Here is a 19876-nt window from a genome sequence, read left to right on the forward strand (position 1 = left end):
GAGCTTTAGAACTAAAAAAATGGTTTAGATAGAGTGGTGGTGATATCTGCAAAACAAATTGACAACATTGCTTGTCTCTCATGGTGGGGAAATTATAGACATAAAAAACTTTTAAGACTTAGTGTTAATGATGGGTCAAAAACTATACTTGAGAACCCTGTAAATTGAATACTAATTTGTAAATTTAATCAATTAATCAATTCCTATCTTATACCAATTTTTTTACCTACCATCTTCACAAATGATCACTATTTTATTAAATATTAAACAAAATGAACAGGATAAAAGAAAATCCAGGTATAGTTGCCAGGGGCTTGTAAATAAAGAAGATGATTTCTAGCCTGAACTCTGTCACGAATTAGTGGTGTGATGTTGGGCAAGTCACATAATATTTGGGCTTCAGTGTCATTTGTCTGTAAATTAAAGGGTTGTGACTTACGATCTCAGACGTCTCTTTCAGTTTTAAAATTCTGATTCCGTATGTCTGTATGAAGCCTAAGTAGCTCACCTTATCCTGTAGATGGGTTCATTTTTTAGTTAGCATTAATGGGGTCTTTCCCCCCTTAAATATTCAGTTTATTCAATATTAGCTACTGTTGCAAGAAATTGAAATAATGACAATATTAAGGTAATATCTGCTTCCCTTGATCATTTACAGTATGCACACTGCAGTTTATTTTATATATTTCATCTCTAGCAGTAAATACTTCCATTTGATTGTTACTTCCTCTTAGTAGGTGAGAAAATGGAGTCATTGAGATAATTTTCTCAAATTTTAATGAGTGACTAAGTTAAAATTAGTCATATTTCCTAGATATGTGCCACACAGTCATACATATTAAAAATACATTAATAATTTTGGATTTCAGGTTAAAACAAAAGTTCTATTGTTATCACAAGGAAATACAAGGAAAACTGTGAAAAGATACAGGATTAATCATTTAGGAAGAATTTAGTTTTTAGTCATGCAGAAGGACCTTGTCCATATTCTATCTAGTAATTAAGTGAAATATGTGAGGAAAATAATACTTAATGATTTTTCCTAAACTGATGAGGAATTAAATTAATATATACTCTTTTCTCCAGAAAAGCCCATAATTGAAGTCTTAAGCAGTTAAGATCCTTAAGATCTGTCATTTATTTCTATTGAATACTAAAGTGCCAAAAGGATTTATTGAGAGTTTAATGTATGGAGATATACTTTTTAAAATGGACATAGTTTTTAATTATGTAAACTAAGCATAAGAATGAACTACATACCAAAAAATATAAAAATAAAAGTTCCAGAAAGATAAGGTAAGTTTTAAAGTTCAGAATTAGAATAGAAGTAAAGGACATAAAAGGTTTTGCCTTTTATTAACCTGCATCAAATAAAGGGTTTAAAAAAGTGGAATCATGGAATATATTAGCCAGAAGAATTTTAAAGATATTTCAAATTCATCCCCACTTTCCAAATTTTTTTTCCATGATATTTGCTAGTTCAAACATAGTATTTTTTACTCTGGCAATCATCTTTGTGACCTCACATTTGAAATAAAAGTCATTTTAAAATTAATAATAGTGCAAATCTTTGGAAACATTTTTTGGAAGTAACATAGTGGTCAAATAAGTAGCATTCCTCTAACCTGACTCCAAAGAAGAAGTGAGGGTTGCACAGGTTGGGGAGTATGGGTATGGAACAATGTATATTCTGTCAGATTTGGTTGATGTGTGGTTAGTTTTGCTGATCTGCTTTTTTCCCCTTATATTTCTTCTTTATTACAAGCTTAAGTATTAAGAATATAAATACAAAGGTGAAACAGCTCCTACCCCCAAGGAGCTTACATTCTAATGGACGTGATAACAGTGCACTTATAAACATGTGTACAGAATAACTACAAAATAAATATCAAATCATTGTGGAAGGGCCTGCATTAGCCATTGGGGGAATCTAGAAATGCTTAATGAAGAAGATGGAATATAAGCAGACCCTTAAAGAAACCAGGGATTCCTACAGATAGAGATAAAGAGAGAGCTCATTCTCCACCAAAAGGAAGGGCAAGAGGACATCTGGTACAAAAGATACTGAAGTAAGAATTAGAGTAACATATATGGGAACCAGAGAGTAAACCTGGATTGTAGAGTGTGAAGAGGGGAGTATAGTAAGAAAACTGGAAGGGAAGGAATAGGTCAGGTCTTAAATAACCACCATGGTAGTTTATGTTTGAACTTGGAGATCATAGGGGACCATTGAAATTTGTTGAGTAGATTGATGATATGATTAGACTTGAACTGTAAGAAAATGAGTTTAGCAGTTATATCAAAGATGAAGTGGAGTGAGAAGAGTCTTTAAACAGGGAGACTTAAAAAGTCCAAGAGAGAGGTTAAGGGGATCTGAATTTAAGGTGGTTGCGAAGTGAGCAGAGATGACTGGATGTTTTCTAATAATTGTGGAGACAGTTCAGATGAGGGTGAAGTTACCAACCTGGACCCATGGGCAGAACTACTTCTTGTATCCTTGAAGAAAGGATTTTGAGGAACATGGTGTTACTGGAAGGATGCATAATGGACTGCCACTTTGTCTCTGTTAACTTTCGATTTTAGTCACATCCATATGTTAGCCACATATCCATATGTTGAGAAGTTCTCTGCCACTGCTCACACTCCATAGAAGCCTGGCATTTTAGAGTTGCAAGGTATGATATGGATTATTTGAACATTAATGTAGAGCCAGAAGGGACCACAAAGGTCATCATTTTACCTTCCTATTTTACAGATAAGGAATGGAGGATCAGACAGTTGTGACTTGCCCAAAGGCCCCCTGCTAGTAAGTAAGTAGTAGTGAGGAATGTCAGTATATGCCCTCCTCTATTCTTACCACTGTGGCAGGCTATCCCATCCTGGGTTAAAAGTAGAGTGTCTTTAAGTTGTCCAGCAGACTATAAGATGGAAGACTTATTGAGCATTTCCATGTCTGTAGTAGGCACTGCTCTTTGAATCAGACTTAAGCATCAGATTTTTTTTAAAATAAACCTTGTATATGCTCTTTCTCCCTAGTAAAATGTAGGCTATGTGGGGCAGAGAATGTTTTCCTTTTTCTTTTCCAGAGTACAGCATGATATTTTGTGCATTATAGGCTCTTTGTACCAGAGCCTTTTATCATTATTTTTGGTTGACTCTCATATAATGAAAAGTTTGAACTACATCAAAGAAGTGATTCTTCTTCCATTGCCCTCATCCAGTAATTTTTTTCATACTTCTATTTATTATCTCTCCATCTGGTTTGTAAATTATTTGCACATAGGCATTCTATAAATATTTGTTAATGGTTGCAATGATTTTTATTTCAAAAGTTTATGTAGTTTCTTAATATTAGTTTAGAAATCAGTAGATAATTGAGATGAGGGACCTGGGGAAGGATTTGTAATTATTTATAAAGGGAATGGAATAATAATCTAGTTTTTTTTTCCAACTTTATTAGTGACTTACAGTTTGACCTTGGAGAAATCACTTGTTCTATCCTTGTTATTTTTAATGCAGGCCAGAAAATGAGCATAAAATGGCCACCTAATAGGAATGAGGTGGAATTAATTAGTATTTATCAAGGGCTTTGAGGTCTTTGGATCATCCTTTTTGGAAGAGGAATGATTAACAACACATATTTTTAGTGCTTGCCAAAACCTCACGTGCTGTGCCTTAGGAAGCTTTTAAACGTGCTGTGAACAAGTCAAGCAACTTTTCTGACAGTTTTGTTGTGCAACAGCAAATAGCATTACCAGAGTGTTTCCCTGTTTAGAAATTCCAGTATGCTGTAATCTGGCTGGCAATGTAAGAGGCCATTATTCATATTACAAAAGAATTTACCACAGGTTCCATTTAAGTTGCTTCTATAGTGCACTTAAAATATACTTCAACTTTAGGAAAATGATTTGTTTCTTCCTTCTACCCTCAAACCCACCTCCCCCAGAAATAACCAATCTCATTTTAATGGCTTAAAGTGATATCCCTTATTTCTTCACACTTAAATAGTCTAATTTGCTTAACTCCTTTCTATCTTTGTTGCTTCCAGTTATTGATAAGCAGCATGGTTAGGTCATTAGTATAAATCAAAAGAAATGAAGACTGTTGATTGAAAAACAAAACAAAACACCATATACAATGTCTGTACATGGAGATGGGAATGGAGACCAATTTTCCTGTTCATAATTTAACAACCTTTAAATAAGCATTTTTGCATACCTTTCCATCAGTGATGGATTATTGAATTTGCCATTATTTTTCTCTAATCACTGAACTGAATTATACAGAAGATTTTTATTAGAAATTGAAGAATAATAAATCAGTTATATTTTTTAAGAAATATATTATTTGGAGGGGGGTATTTAAATATATTTACACATCAACTGCAAATTCTATAGACATAAAAACATGGTTTGAGTTTATGTCACAAACCAAGGGACGCAGTTGTCCTTTCACAAGAAGAGATAGAGTTCTATATGTTATTTTTTTTTAATACTGTGTTTCGTGGAATATTGGCCTTTCATGGTCTTTTACTTGATGTCTTCAAGTAAATGAAAGATATCATAAAGAGTAAGATTTTTCTGTTGGGACTTTTAACATTAAATAATTGTTTTAGGACTGAAAAGGACCTTAATGACCTTTTTAATCTAATCTTCTTGTTTTATGGTGGAGGGAACTGAGGTCAAGTACTCTATAAACATTTTTGAAAGTGGCTATTATATGGGAGCCTCTGTGGTAAGCATTGGCTATACAAAGAAAGACAAAAGACTGTCCCTACTCTCACGGAACATATACTCAAATGGGGGAGAAAACATGCAAGACAGCTATATATAAATAATCTATAGACTGGATAAACTGGAGATAATTGGGAAGAGGATGATAAGGGGCCTTAGAAGAGGCCGGGTCACTGGATGGAGAAGTATGGGTAGGGCTGTACCAGGTACAACACTAAGAGCCTGCACATTATCTTCTAGGACCAGTTTCACACTAATTACTATTTGGTCAAATCTAGTCAGAGGACTCAAACTGGAAGCAAACTGGTCTTTGTTTTAAATCACCAGAGAATGTTTGTTCTTCTCAGGTTGGCAATTGGCAATCAGCAAGCATTCATTAAGGCTTACTATGAGCCAGAAAATGTGCTAAGCATTGAGGATACAAAAAAAAAACAAAACAACCCAAACAAACATTTCCTTTTCTCCAAGGACTCACATTCGAACAGGGTATGATTTCATAAGAACCAGTGCTAGCAACTGGGGACTAAGGAGAGGAAAGGTGAGAAGCTCTCTTTCCAAGGAGGCTACTCTTCACATTGAGAACAGAAAGCCTCACTTGGAGTAAATGGACAGCTCTCCCAATGCCAGGACTTTCTCCATTTGTTTCAAGCTGTGCTTTTCCTGCTCAAAACATCTTCAGAATCCCTCCTTTGTGAAGACTCTGAACAGCATACCTCACCTTGCTGACAAGGACCCTTAGAGTCAAAGATAGGGTTTTTTCCAGGAGATAACTTATGGCTGTGAGAGATGGATTATAGGAAAGGCTAAGCACCGCAGAATTAATGCTGTTTAAATGTGGTGCTGGAGAAGATTTTTGGAATCTCTTGGACAGCAAAGAGATCAAATCAGTCAATAATTAAATTAATTGAGACTATTCAGTGAAAAGTCAAATACTGAAGCTGAAGCTACTTTGACCACATAATGAGAAGATGGGATTTATTGCAAAAGACCCTGATGTTGAGAAAGATTGAAGAAAAGGAATAGCAGAAGATGAAATGGATATATAGTGTCATGAAAGCCATGAACATAAACTTGAACAGACGACATTTCTTTAGGGTTTTTTTTTTTTGACATTTTTGAGCAATGGTACTCTGAAAAGAATAATCCTTATTTGGTTATAAAAATTCTGAGATATTAGTACAAGGCTCTATCTGATATTTATATTTAGATCTCAAGTAAAGTCATGTCAGTAAAGATCTTTATGTCTTGTAAAACATGGTTATTATATTTTTCAGGCTTGATGTGAATTAACAGACAAGATAAAGATTCCATAGATAATGCCAGGAATGGCCTACCTCATTGTTTTTCATCAGCATTTCTAATTCTTTAGGCATATTACAAGATGCTTTCTATAAGATCTTCTCTATTCACACATTTACTTATAAGATATTCAGTTCATACATTAAGTCAGGAGACTTTACTGGCCATCTTCAATTCTAAGAGTCATAGTTGGCTACTTATTACTGAAACCATAATATGATGTTAAAATTCTGAACACAGTGAATACAAAAGTAATATTCCATGTGCTAATCTCCAAAGAATAAAGAAGTAATACTTTCTGACAAATATGGTGGCTCTCCAGGAGAGAGATGAAAAAACTCAAACAGAAATGGGAGGAACAGACCCACAGGGCACATATTGTCTTGGTGTTGAATTGTAATATTATTTCTGTTTTATTGTATTTTGTTAAATATTTCCCAATTGAATTTTAATTTTGTTTAAGCATTTGATATCTCTGTTCCAGAGCCAAACAATGAATTCTGTCTACAGAAACAACCAGAATGAAACTAGATTAATAAAAGCATTTTTAAAAATTCTAAACAAAGAGTAGTAATCTAATCTTTTGCCACTGTATGAATTTTCTAAGTATGAAATAATTTAAATGACTAGTCTAGATTTCCTGTGTTGCTCATATGCAATGATTCCACTACTACTGCTTACCTAGAATAAAATGCATAGAAATGCTAGGAGTTTTGTTCCATTTGTAACTATTTGTTATTATTCTTCAAGTTTCATCCACTGGTTTGACCAGCTCTCATGCCAGTTTCTTCATAAACTCATTTTCTCTCTAATTGCTTTTAGCTGGTTTGTGAGGTAATAGCTTTCTGACAAGGAATTCTGAGTGTTTGCTTTTTTTTAACCTCCTTATCTTGACAACTGTTTTGTATCTGATGTTGAAGTTTCTAAAAAACAGTAATATAGTCAATATCTTTACTTTTATTAATGAAAATTTTTTCAATAAATAGCTTTTTTTTTTTTTAGGGTTTTTGCAAGGCAAATGGAGTTAAGTGGCTTGCCCAAGGCCACACGGCTAGGTAATTATTAAGTGTCTGAGACCGGATTTGAACTCAGGGACTCCTGACTCCAGGGCCGGTGCTCTATCCACTGCGCCACCTAGCTGCCCCTAATAAATAGCTTTTTTAAACACATGGGAATGAAACTGTTTTTATTGCATATATCATTTCATCATTTATCCTATCTTCTCAATTTGTACTGATTTGGAGTTTTGCTTGAATAACTTGTCTGATCAGAAGCTTATTTCCTGTCAAGATTTAGTTAGTTTATGGGGTGGCTAGGTGGCGCAATGGATAGAGCACCGGCCCTGGAGTCAGGAGTCCCTGAGTTCAAATCCGGTCTCAGACACTTAATAATTACCTAGCCGTGTGGCCTTGGGCAAGCCACTTAACTCCATTTGCCTTGCAAAAAAATAAAAGATTCAGTTAGTTTATTTTTTTGGTGGTGATGTTCAATGCTCACTGCACTCACTACAACTCACTACAACATCTTCTGACTCCCTTCTTGAAGTACTCTTTACATACAAATGAGAGGTTGCTGAGCATCTTAAAAACCTACTATTTCTTTATCCTGAACCATAGATATATACTGTTGGCCATTCTTCCCTTGCCTATGTTCACATTGTATAGCAAGAATCAAGTTAAATATCAACTTGAATGTACTTTTCATTAATCTTTTCATCTTCTACAAAAGACATGGCAGGTGAATATATAAAATACAAAATATTAAAATGAGTGGCATTAAAAGTCATGGAGGAAACTAAGGTTGTGAGAATGTGAAGTTATAAATGTAAATATTGGGGGCGGCTAGATGGCGCAATGGGTAGAGCACCGGCCCTGGAGTCAGGAGTCCCTGAGTTCAAATCCGGCCTCAGACACTTAATAATTACCTAGCCGTGTGTCCTTGGGCAAGCCACTTAACCCCATTGCCTTGCAAAAACCTAATAAATAAATACATAAATGCAAATATTATCCCTTCAGAAATGGAACTATTGTAATGAGAGATATCCTGTGTGATTGTGAATATGTCTCAAATTGAGTCTAATAAATCCAAGGAGACCCTGGAATGATGACATTTTCCCATGAATAAAAATGCAATTTCTTAGCAAGGGAAGATATGTAATACATCAATAAATTGATACATAGATTCCCCCCCCCCCCCAGGTAAAGATAAGGGCATTAATGTAGTATGGTGGTACATTTTTCTTGTTGCTATTGCTGGGAGGTTGAGGTTGATGAATCTTTTAAGTTTGGGAATTCTGACCTGTCTAGCTAAAGCATTAAGCTCTAAGTGTGCAGGAATTTAGGAAGCCCCAGGGAAAGGTAGGACCATCGCTGGTTAAACAGTAATGAACTGCCCCAGGAAAAAAACCAGTATATTAAACCTTTTTTTCTGATCTTTTTGGGATTAGATCTATGAGTGGCCATTGCACTTCCATCTGGAATGAAATAGAGACCCAAATTTAAAGGAAAAAAGAGAAATGGTGATATTTATGTGCTTCTCAACATAATCTTTGACAGTACATAGAAATACTGACGTGACTATATTGCAACATGGCTCTCCTAGATAAGCAATATCTCTCAAAAACATAACTAATATAACTTTAAAAGTTTTAATTAGTGCTGCTTATAGTAAGTTCAAACATCATTAAAATTTTATAAATGGCATAACTTTACATGAAATGAGCTTTTTTTCAAAAGTTTTTATTTACTTCCCATTATTGTCTTAACATTGTAAGTTTTAAAATCTTTCCCATCTTTTCCATTTGAAATGTCAGAAAATAATATTAAAAATGCTCTTTTTCGTCACTTTCACTCTAATATAATGTTAATACTCTAATAGATTGATGGTTTCATCATTGTATTTCCTCCAGATCCCAGTGACTGGTCAATAATAGGTCCCCAGATCAAGCCCACTTGATTCTTTTGGTTCAGAGTGAATGTAAATAGCAGTTGTTTCTGATTTGAGCAGAAACCCTAAGGATCTTCTCCTTCCCACATTGATTTTTTTTTAAACTAGGTAAAAAGAGACCATTCTCAGCTTCATTTCTTACCTAGCCTTAATCACTGAATAAGTGTTGCCTCAGTCACACTGAGACCTGTTAAAGACCTTAGTAAAAGGCCAAAGTCTCCCACTGCATCCTGGGCCATTAAAGGACAAAAACCCAACATATCCCAGTCCATTCATGGCTGCCTCTCATGAGCATTTATTAGCTACAAAGGATCCCCTCAATATAGCAATGTGAGGACATCAGTGGACCAATGTTCAATTGGTGGGAGGCTGGCCCATTGACCTATCTCCTTTTTCAATCATACTTTTTGATGACATTCTTTTCATCCTGTCTCCAGCTAATTTCCTTCCTTGTAATGTGATGGGCAATCTACAAATAATTTTAATGTGATTTGTAACCCTGAATTCTTTCTAACTACTAAATAAGGTATACCCTTAGTAGGTATTATAATCTATCCCTACTTTAAACCTGCACAAAATATCTACCTATGTTTAGAGGCAGCTCACACTAGATGTAACAAAGATGCTAGAATAGTAGTCCTGGTAAGTTACTTATCTTTTAGAACCACATTGCTTAAAAGTGATATTCTGTTTACTTGTAGGACAAATAATTTTATAATTCCTCTTCCTAAAGTACTCCTACTTTATGGGTTTAAGTGCAAAATTAAAAAGAAAAACTAAATGATTTAGGATAAGATAAAACCTATCCAAAATCTATTTACATTATATTGTATTAAGAGAAATAAAGCAATAGGCATAGAAATTTTCAGTCTTTGTTTTTTTAACTATTGGTATTTTTAGAAGGTTTTCCCTTGCCATAGGGAAAAAAATGACTCTTGTATTATTAATAGCACTGAACCCACAAATAAAACTAAACCTCAAATTATAGTACAAAAAGTAAATTTTCTAACTTTGTTTCATTTGTGCAATATTTTATTTCCTGATTTATCCGTGATATTATGGTTTACATTTGATATTTTTTGACTTCATAATTTTTACATATCAACATTACAGTAAAATGTTTGCAGATGTTTTAAAGAATTTGGTCTAATTCTAAATCTATCAAAGGGATATTGTAAAACAGAGGTTATATGGTTTCAGTATACTCAGAAATCTGCTACTTTAAAATATAAAGAGTTTAAGAATTTTTTACCCCATGGAGAGAAGTAACCCTTTGGAAAATATTTTTAATATTGGGTTTCTTAAAATTTTCATAAGAACCAATTCTTTTTCAACTCCTCTGTCCTTATCTTTTGTATGAGTTTATAAGGACAGAAAAGGGTTTTTTTGACATCTCTTTTTTTAGTAATACTGACTTGGAATATATTTTCAAGGTGGGCTGAGGGTTAAGGGAGACCTTTCAGGTCAGCAATTACCCTTGTACAGTTTAGTGCTGGATTAAAAATATTACCTAATGAATATTTGAGTGTGGCCTGCCCATAATCAAATTTCTTATTTCTTCCAATTTATCAAATTTAGAAATAGAAGTTTTAAAATTTTAGTAATGCACCAGTCAGTATAGAAAAAAAAACTAGAGAAATTCACATCTTCTTAGTAGTTTGTATTCAAAGATTTCTACTTGTAATGAAAAGCTTATTGTCTCTTAAAATAACAGTTTCAAGTAAAGTCTTTGAGCCAAGTTCCCTTCTCTCTCTCTTGAGAAATCAGTTGAGGATTATCACGTGAATTTGATACTGTAGTCTTTGCCTTTGTGACTGACATTAGAATGGTTCACTTATGCTAGCTCTTATTTCCTTCTGCTAACAACCATGTGACTTGTTTTCCACTGACAAGAATTGGTTTTTATTCTCCTTTAATCCAAGCAAAAAACAATCTTGTGATAAAATGATGAATAGAAAAACCATGTGGAGAAAAGTGGAATGGAAAAATATTACACATAAAATTCCCCAAATAATTTAAAGGAAATATATAGTTTAATACTTCACACTTTGATCACATTTTTTATTCATGCTTTATAATATTCCTTTGAGATAATGCAGAGAACTCTAAGCACAGTTTTTCTTTTTAATTTGAACTATTGCATGTTTTTTTATCATACTATACAAGGATTTGGAGTCTTTTAATAAATTATCTTTTATTTGTCCATTATACAGTTAATGAGTTTGTTTGGATTCATGGAATTTATTATGAGAAAAATCAATGAATGCTGATTCAAATCTTAAGAGCCTTATTGAAAATTTCCTACATAGTTTGAAACTAATGTAATAGAGATAACTTGTTGATAAAGAATAGATAATTTTGGACCACATTTTAAAAGAATAAATCCTTGAACTTGAATTCTGCCTCATTTTGCCCTCTTTTACCACTGAACTACATTACCAAATAACTCAAGCATCTGAAAGTCAGAGTGCAAAATAATGAAAAAAACACTTCTTCCTATATTACATACACATAATCTCATTTATAGCAGTGAAAATTTTAAAATTATTCTAACATTATAAGAATTACCCAGAAATTGCAGTTCCAAAACTATATGTGAAATAATTGCTTCAAAGAGAAATCTTGCTGTTGAGCTTTATGCTAGTAAGAATCTGAAATACATCTTGACAACTTTTTCCTTGAAAGGCTTTATGCTTGGTGTGTCTTGCCTGGAGGAGACTTAAGATATTTGACTAAATTCTGCCTTTGTCCTTTGGTTGAATTTGACTTCCAGATTTAAGTTCTAAGCCTTCCTTACTTTCCTCATTTATTATGGGATAGAGAAGTTGTTGTTTGTCCTTTCTTGAAGAGGATCAGGACTTCAGGGAGGTGAATCCATGCAAGTGAATTGGATTTAAGTGATGAAGGATTGTTCAAAGTCACCAGCCTCACTCTCCCCTCTGAGCTATCTGGGTCTGGTGGCCAGATATGAATCAGAACTGAATATGGTCCTGGATTACACATTCAGGGATGGTGGAGAGGGAAGACCCTCACATTAGAATGTCAGCTTCTTGACGTCAGAGACTGTTCTTGCTTTTTCTTTATTAGCCCCCCAATAAATGCTTGTTGGTTGATTGATTTCTTAGACTTTATCTGTAGATAAATCACATTATATTCTACAAATCCAGAGGCATATACCTATTATTAGTTTCCTACTACTTGTTCCTAAAGTATTACTCTAAATGTTTAACCTGATTATTATGTATCTAAGATTGTTCATCCTATTTTCCTTTTTGATAGTGAGGAAGTAATAAATGTATTGATAAGATACTTTCCAAATGTGTTTTGGTTTTCATTTTGCAGTTTCAGAAATGTGTTAAGACCAATTGCTTTAAATATATTCTTACCATTGAGCTTTTATTTCATTATGTTAGTAAGAATCTGATAAATACCTTGACAATTTTTTCTTTGAAGACTCTTTGCTTGAATTATTGATATTGAAGTATATCTCGTCTGGAGTATTGCCTTTGTCCTTTAGTTGGATTTGATCTCCAATTTCAAACTTAAGGCCTTCTTAACTTTTCTATTATTCTCTAGTCCTTCCAGTCACCCAGGTTCATAAATGTAGGTGTCATTTTCTGTTCCTCACTCTTTGCCCATTTCCTCAATGGGAAAATAGGGATAATAATGGTGCTTACTTTCCAGAATCATTTTGAGGATCAAATGAGATAAAGCCTTTAGCAGAGGACCTGATTCTTAATAAATTCTTGTTTCTTCCTTTTTTCCATTCATTCTTTCCTTCCTTATTCCTCCCCCTATTTCTAATCGTCTTTTGGATTATATTCTTGTCTAGTACCTACCTGATAGGCCCTCTCTTTCATGAACAGTGACTTGTTTTTGGGTAGAACCTCTTGGTGGAAAAATTCCCCTTTGTCAACATAAATCTGCAATTGATTCTTGGAGAGTTGGGGACTGGGGGACCCGAAAAATTTTTTTATATAAATATTTTATTCGTTTTCCAATTATACACAGTAGTAGTTTCTATCAGTTTTTGTAAGGTTTTGAATTTTACAATTTTTCCCTACCCTCCCTTTCCTCCCCCCACTCCCTACAGAAAGCAGTCTGATAATCTTTATAGTGTTTCCATGCTATACATGGATAAAAATTGAATGTATTGAGAGAAAACTCATAACCTTGAGAAAAAATAAAATATTAGAGATAGCAAAATTATGTAGTACATAAGACAACTTTTAAAAAAATTGAAGGTAATAGTCTTTGGTCTTTGTTTAACAAACTCCAAGGTTCTTTCTCTGGATACAGATGGTATTCTCCATCTTAGATACCCTAAAATTGTTCCTGATTATTGCACTGATAGAATGAGCAGGTCTATTAAGGTTGATCATCAGAGGGGACTTGAAAATTAAAATGACTTTCCTAGGACAGTTGTCAGTGTGTGGCTGAAAGAAATTGAATATTACAGGTCTTCTAGACTCTAAAGCCTGCTTTCACCACACTGCCTCTAATTCTTTAACATATTCAAATGAGATAGAGGCATTTATGAAGATGTTAAAAATATTAACAGATGCTAACCTTTCTTCCTTGGTTTAAAATGTGCAATTATTAGCAGTAGAATAGCTGACCTATTACTAATGTGCCTTCAGTATGATATATTTTTGCCTTTAAAGCAATATTTCTTTTAGTAAGAACCCTGGTATCTCAGCAAAGTAAGAATAGATTGTTTACGATGCAATATTTTCTTTCTAAAATGTTCAGTATGCAATTATTTTTCAAGAATAGTTGGGTACACTGTCACTATGAAATTGGTTTAATTTTTTTCTTTAAAATTTCCCAAACATTTCTTTATCTGATATAGTACCTTAGGTGCCTAGATGTATTGTTTCTGAATGAATTTAGGATATGCTACATTAGAGGGGCTACTGGCATTGAGTGATTCTTCTTACCATCCCTATCCACTTCCTGAAGCTTTTCTTACCCTTTCTTCTCTCTGCTGTTAAGAGTCTGCTATTTACCCCTCCTACTAACAGCTGTTTACCCATCTGCTTCACAGTTAATGTGATCCTTCTAATATGTACACTATGATGAATCTCCTCCTCCCCCTCTTCCTTTCCCCCACCTTGCTTTTCCTGATGTCCTATAAAATCTTTCATCTATCTCCTTATTCTAGTCTCCTTTGATTAAGCACTTGTGATCAAGATAAGACCTAAAAAAGAAGTTGCTTTTTTTGTTAACAATAATTCACATTTATGAAGAGCTTTTACATTTTACAAAATTTTTCTCCTAACAAACCTACAACTCAAGTAATTTTTGTATTATTCCCATTTTTACAGATGGGGAAAGTGAGGCTCTGAGGACTTAACTGGCTTGACCATGATCACACCAATAAATAGTAAGTGAAGTGAGATTCAAACCCAGCTCTTTGGACTATACCCAGGACCCAAGTCATTTGCCCTTTCTACAGACATTGAAACATTTTCTTCTATTTTTTCTGGCAAATGCACAATATATATTAAATGAATGTCAATTAATCTGGCAACCTAACTTCCTTCTATGGATCAGCATTTTTCCTACAAGGAAACATTTTCTGTGTACCAGATAGTGATTTATATTTGAAAGTTAGTGATTGGGGCAGCTCAATGGTACAGTCCGAAACCTGATATGAACTTCTGGTTCCCAACCTACTTTAAAAACAAACCTAGGGGCGGCTAGGTGGCGCAGTGGATAGAGCACCGGCCCTGGAGTCAGGAGTACCTGAGTTCAAATCCAGCCTCAGACACTTAATAATTACCTAGCTGTGTGACCTTAGGCAAGTCATTTAACACCATTGCCTTGCAAAAAAGCTGATTGCCTGTGTATAATGATTCAGTGTATATCTAATTCACTGAAAATGTTTCCTTTTTCACAAAGAAATACAGCTGCTTGTGTATATCTTAGGTTAGTTTTGCTTATCACTTTTTAAAATGAAGTTAGCTTCCACCATTGGCATCTTTTCAGAATCTTTTCAGAACCCGTCTTAGGAAGGACTGAGCTTGTCAATGAAAATTACCTTTTAAATTAAGTATGAAACCTGTTGGATCTATGAAAATGAATGAGGATCTGAATAAAGGTTGTCCTCAGATCAATTCAATCTATTCAACATTTATTGTGCATCTGACAGGTGCTTTGTTTGACTCTTTGTGACCCCATTTAGGGTTTTCTTGGCAAAGCTACTGTAATAGCCATTTCTTTTGTCAGCTCGTTTTACAGGTGAGGAAACTAAGGCAAATGGGGTTAAGTGATTTGCCCAGAGTCACACAGTTATTAGTGAGTGTCTGAGGCCACATTTGAACTCAAGAAGCTAAGTCTTCCTGACTCCAGGTCTGGTGTTCTATCCAGTGTACCACCTAGCTTTTTTTTTTTCATTACTTTGTGATGGAAACAATAAGAAACAAACAAATTCTAGTCCTCTAAAGTCTTCTTTATATTCAGTGAATAAAATGCTTGACCTGGAGTCTGGAAGACCACTTGAGTTCACCTCTAGCCTCATTGTGATTCTGGGCCAGTCACTTAACCTTCTCAGTCTACCTCAGCTTTCACATCTGTGAAACAAAATAATAATAGACCCCACTTCCCAGCATTGTTGTAGGGGGTCAAATAAAACAATATTGGTAAACTGTTTTGCAAACCTTAAAGCAGTCCTTAAATGCTAGCTTTTATTAATAATAATTATAATCAAATCCATTCATGATGATAGCTAAGCTTTTGTTGTGATGTTTCATATACATACATAAATGCATACATGTACACAGGCACACACATACTTTTATGACAGTATCAAAGGATAGAGGAAAGGAAAAAAATAAGATGTTTCAGAATGAAATGTTCATTCTTTTTATTTAGCTTATGTTATTATTGGTAATATCAAAATTATTCTAAACTAAAACCTTTACTAAGCTTCTTCTCATCCCAGAGTGGATTCTTCCCAGCTATGATAGAGGAAAAAGAAACCAGGGCAGCTCCTCCCACAGCCTCAGGTGCAGGCAGAGTGATGGAAAGTGATGAGAGATCAATCCTTGTCAGAAATTTATATTTGAGAAAACCCTGAAAAATCATTATAGGGCTACCAAACAGTGGAATGGTGATTGAACTAGTTAAATAGTGACTGCTATTAATTGCTTTAGAATTGAACCACCAGAGCCTCATTATATTGCAATAAGCTTATCCAGTGTATTTCTCAGCTGTATATCCTACATTTAATCCCCTCTAGGAAGAGAAAGGAGCCTTGCAACCTAGGAAGGCTTTAATTAAAGCTTTGGCTCACACTTTGGTCTGTGCAGCCTCCAGTCTCATTGGGGGCTATAGTGAAGCTGCCCTAGGCTTCACCCTCCCTTATGAAACAACCTCTGCCAATGTTAGATATTAGAAGGAAGTAGTTGTAGAATCTTATTTTTTAAGGCTTCCAGAGAGTCCTATATTTAGGTACCCATGGTGACAGGGTGAGCCTTTCATTCCATGGCTGGGCTATGTTTATGAGATTAGCTCTGCTATTTCCTGCTAGCAGTATTTATTTCAATATGATGCTGTGGTGGTTTGACTAAAGTCTTTCTCTGAATAAAGAAACCACTGGCCCACCTCATTTTATTTTCTCTTTAATGCTGATGAATTCCAAAGTTTCCTAACTAAATCCCACATGCTTTGTTGATTGTTTTAAATGAAAAGTAGCAAAGTGCTCACTTAAAAAGTGAGTAACTCAAGTCTAACACAGAAAACAGACAGCTCTTTTAATGAGTTCTCTATGCTTTTAAGACCATCCATTAGAAAAGGTTTAGCTTAAGTACTTATTTCATGAGGTTTATTATCATAAAGCTCAAATGACATGATAAATGTAAAGAGTTTACAATACCTAAAGTGAGTTGTTCTGTCCTGTCCAAGTCAATTTGATATTGGGGTTGGGGTGCTGGATTTGGAGTCAAGAAGACAGAAGTATCTGTAAAAGGTCTTGTAAACCCTCTACACACTATAGAAGCTGCAGCCCAGGGCAGTGTCCTCATCCTTCTCACTGTACTTCCCTTTCCTCCTTTGTAAAATGGGCAAGTTGGACTCAGAAGACTCCAGGGCCTCTTCTAACTCTAAGTCTCTGATCTTGTGTTGAACCTATACATTCTGTCAGCAAGTATTTGTTAAATCCCTACTATAAGTCTACCAATTAGTATTAAAGGAAATGGTGATTTAATCTTTCTCTAGGATACAACATTATGTCTATCCATAGCTGATTAAAGTATGGTCTTTTGGGCCTATGATTACAGCAAGGGAAAGACTACAGAGGCCCAGAAATTTCAGGCAAAAATTTATTTCCTCTGAAACTTTCTAATTTTCTGAGTAACATATCTTGAAAGAACCTTTTATTTTCTTCCTAGGCTTTCAGGTTTCTACTGAGGAGCAATCACAGATAATCTTTGCATAAATCCATTTCTTACATTATGTGGTGGAGGTAGTAATTATCCTGCATTTGACCCTTATTTTTAAACTATTAGATCAGATAGCTATAGAGTTTGCCATAAATCAGAGGATGAAATTTAGCAGTGACAAGAGGAGCCAAGATGGTGGCGTGGAGGAAACTTCAGTGAGTCCTGGTTGCTTCAAGGCTTGTAACAAGACAAGTCACTCTATCTCTCTGTCCCTTTTTTACTCATTTATAGAGTGTGTGAGATGACCTGCAATGCCTCTTCCAGTTATAAAATTTTTTGGTTTTATTAGAATACAAATAACGTATGATGTAGAGTATATGACCACACTATAATGTCATGACCTTCTCATACAGAGATGACGCTACAGATCTCCTGCTTCCCACCTTCACCCTATGATAGGCCTTATTAATTGGTTCATGCCTACACACACACACACACACACACACACACACCTCTCAGATTTTTATGACCAAAAGTCCACACACATATACAGACCAACTAGTTAACTGGTATGTATGGGAATTCTTATCCTCATTAGAACCATGCTTGAATTAATCCTTTCCAAATGATATGCCTAGGCAATTTTTATTTATCTATGTTTTCTTACCTCATCTATTTTTTTTCTAGGGTTTTTTTTTTAAACTGAAAGGAAAAGTCATAGAATCATAGGTTTAGAGCTGGAAGGTAACCTCAGAAGTCACCCTTCATTTTATTTAAAAAGAACCTGAGGTCCAGGAAAAAAAAAAAAACAACCAGGCAGGAGTAAGTAGCAGAACCAGAAATCAAATCCAGGTCTTTTGGGTTTAGTCGTAGCTTTCCATTGTACTACCATGGCAGTAACCAGAACAGACAGTAGCTGCTGGCATGAGTACAAGTAATTAGAAATGGCAGGTGGCTATGCTTGTTCTGGTATAGTAAGTTCTGATGTATTAGAAAATCATAGGTATATTACAGGTTGAAGGCTGTTGGTAAACCCTGCTCTTCATTCCATAACTAGAAAAAACGACAGACCATTGATTCAAACAAAATACAAAAAAAAAAAAAAGAGCTGAAATAGATTAAAATTAAGGGCTTTACTCTGTATAGACATTAAATTACCTATACATAATGCTCCTTGAAACTTTTATAGATGTCTCCTGGGCTACTGATTTGGCTAAGGGAAGGAGCTGAATCAGTCTTTTTGGAGGCTTTTTAGATGGTGTTTGTCATAAGTATTTGCACTCTGCTTTTTTTGGAATAATTTCGATTTTTACCACAGTTTATAGTTGTCTGCTCAGAAGCAGCCTGCCATAGTAGAAAATTTAGATTTAGGTTCTGCCTCTCCCAAAGAGTAGCTATGGGTTGTTTACTTGGCCTCTTAAATCTTCAGGCAGCTCTTAAGACTTCAAAGTGGAATACCTGCCAAATGACCTTTCATTGATGAAGATAATATATTGGGCTTGCTGTTCTGACTCTTTGTGACCCCATTTTGTGATTTTCTTGACAGAGATACTGTTCTAGTTTGCCATTTCCTTCTCCAGCTCATTTTATAGATGAAGAAACTGGGATGTACAGGGTTAAATGACTTGCCCAGGATCAAACATCTAACAAGTATCTGGGCCAGATTTGAACTCAGGAAGATGAGTCTTCTTATACCAGGCCTCTCAGTCTATCCACTGCTCTACCTAGCTGCCGTAGATAGTATATCAGAAGTTTCTATTCCAGGCATTCACTAACTGAAGAAATCACATATGGATAAAAAAATAAACCCAAATTAAAAAAAAAAAGTTCCTGCAAATTGCAGCATTTCCTTCCTGTCCAGTGTAGACTTTAATGTGCCAAATTAATTAGTCTTTTTACACAGACAGAAATTATTATCAATTTGTCATAGCTAATTACTTTACTCTTAATATGTCTGTGCATTCATCCCTGTGAGTATTCCAGTGATGCAGATGACACGCCTTACTATTCATGATTTATTCTTTGCATTTTATGACCATGTTCTTCCTTAAGTTTTCTACTGCAAGCCCTCCTCTAGTTCTTTTGACTTTGGGAGGATACTAATGGATCACTGGGGCATCACTCATCCATCATTAATATGAAGTGACCAGCCCATCTTCAGCAAACATTTCTTTGATGATGTCAGTGGCATTGCTTCTCATTTGTGATTTCTTGTTTGTAGCATGTTGCTGCCTCTTTAGGGCCACCCCCTACTGCCTTCCTGGCTTCCTTCAAACTGAAATTCCATCCCCTTTCAATTATGTGTCTTCATTTCTTAAATGATTTCCTATTTCTCCTGGACATAACTTGCTTTGTTTATTTGTTTGCATATTGTCTATGTCCTTAGACCATAAATGCTTTGAAGGCAGGATTTATTTTTTGCCTCTTTGTATCCCTAGGGCTTGGCACATATTGTTTATTGACTGATTGAGTCTGTGATTTAGAGTCCATCTGGAGTGCCTGCCTTGTTCTTGA

At 34.9% G+C, this 19876-nt stretch overlaps 1 protein-coding gene across 4 annotated transcripts in view; it reads left to right on the forward strand.

Annotated features, from left to right (window-relative positions):
* The window catches only part of TRAK2 (trafficking kinesin protein 2), a 68556-nt gene that overhangs the window by 1354 nt on the left and 47326 nt on the right, over positions 1 to 19876 (forward strand). For 2 of the 4 annotated variants that reach the window (XM_074191649.1, XM_074191652.1), the window contains exon 2: positions 14306 to 14364. The exons of 1 other annotated variant lie outside the window; for it this stretch is intronic. The gene's annotated coding sequence lies outside the window, so the exon portion shown is untranslated. Of the gene's footprint in view, positions 1 to 2755; positions 2811 to 14305; positions 14365 to 19876 lie in introns of all 4 variants that reach the window. One more of the 4 variants, XM_074191650.1, reaches the window with a different exon arrangement.

Source organism: Macrotis lagotis, chromosome 6 (assembly GCF_037893015.1).
Source record: "Macrotis lagotis isolate mMagLag1 chromosome 6, bilby.v1.9.chrom.fasta, whole genome shotgun sequence".
Taxonomy (NCBI): Eukaryota; Metazoa; Chordata; class Mammalia; order Peramelemorphia; family Peramelidae; genus Macrotis; species Macrotis lagotis.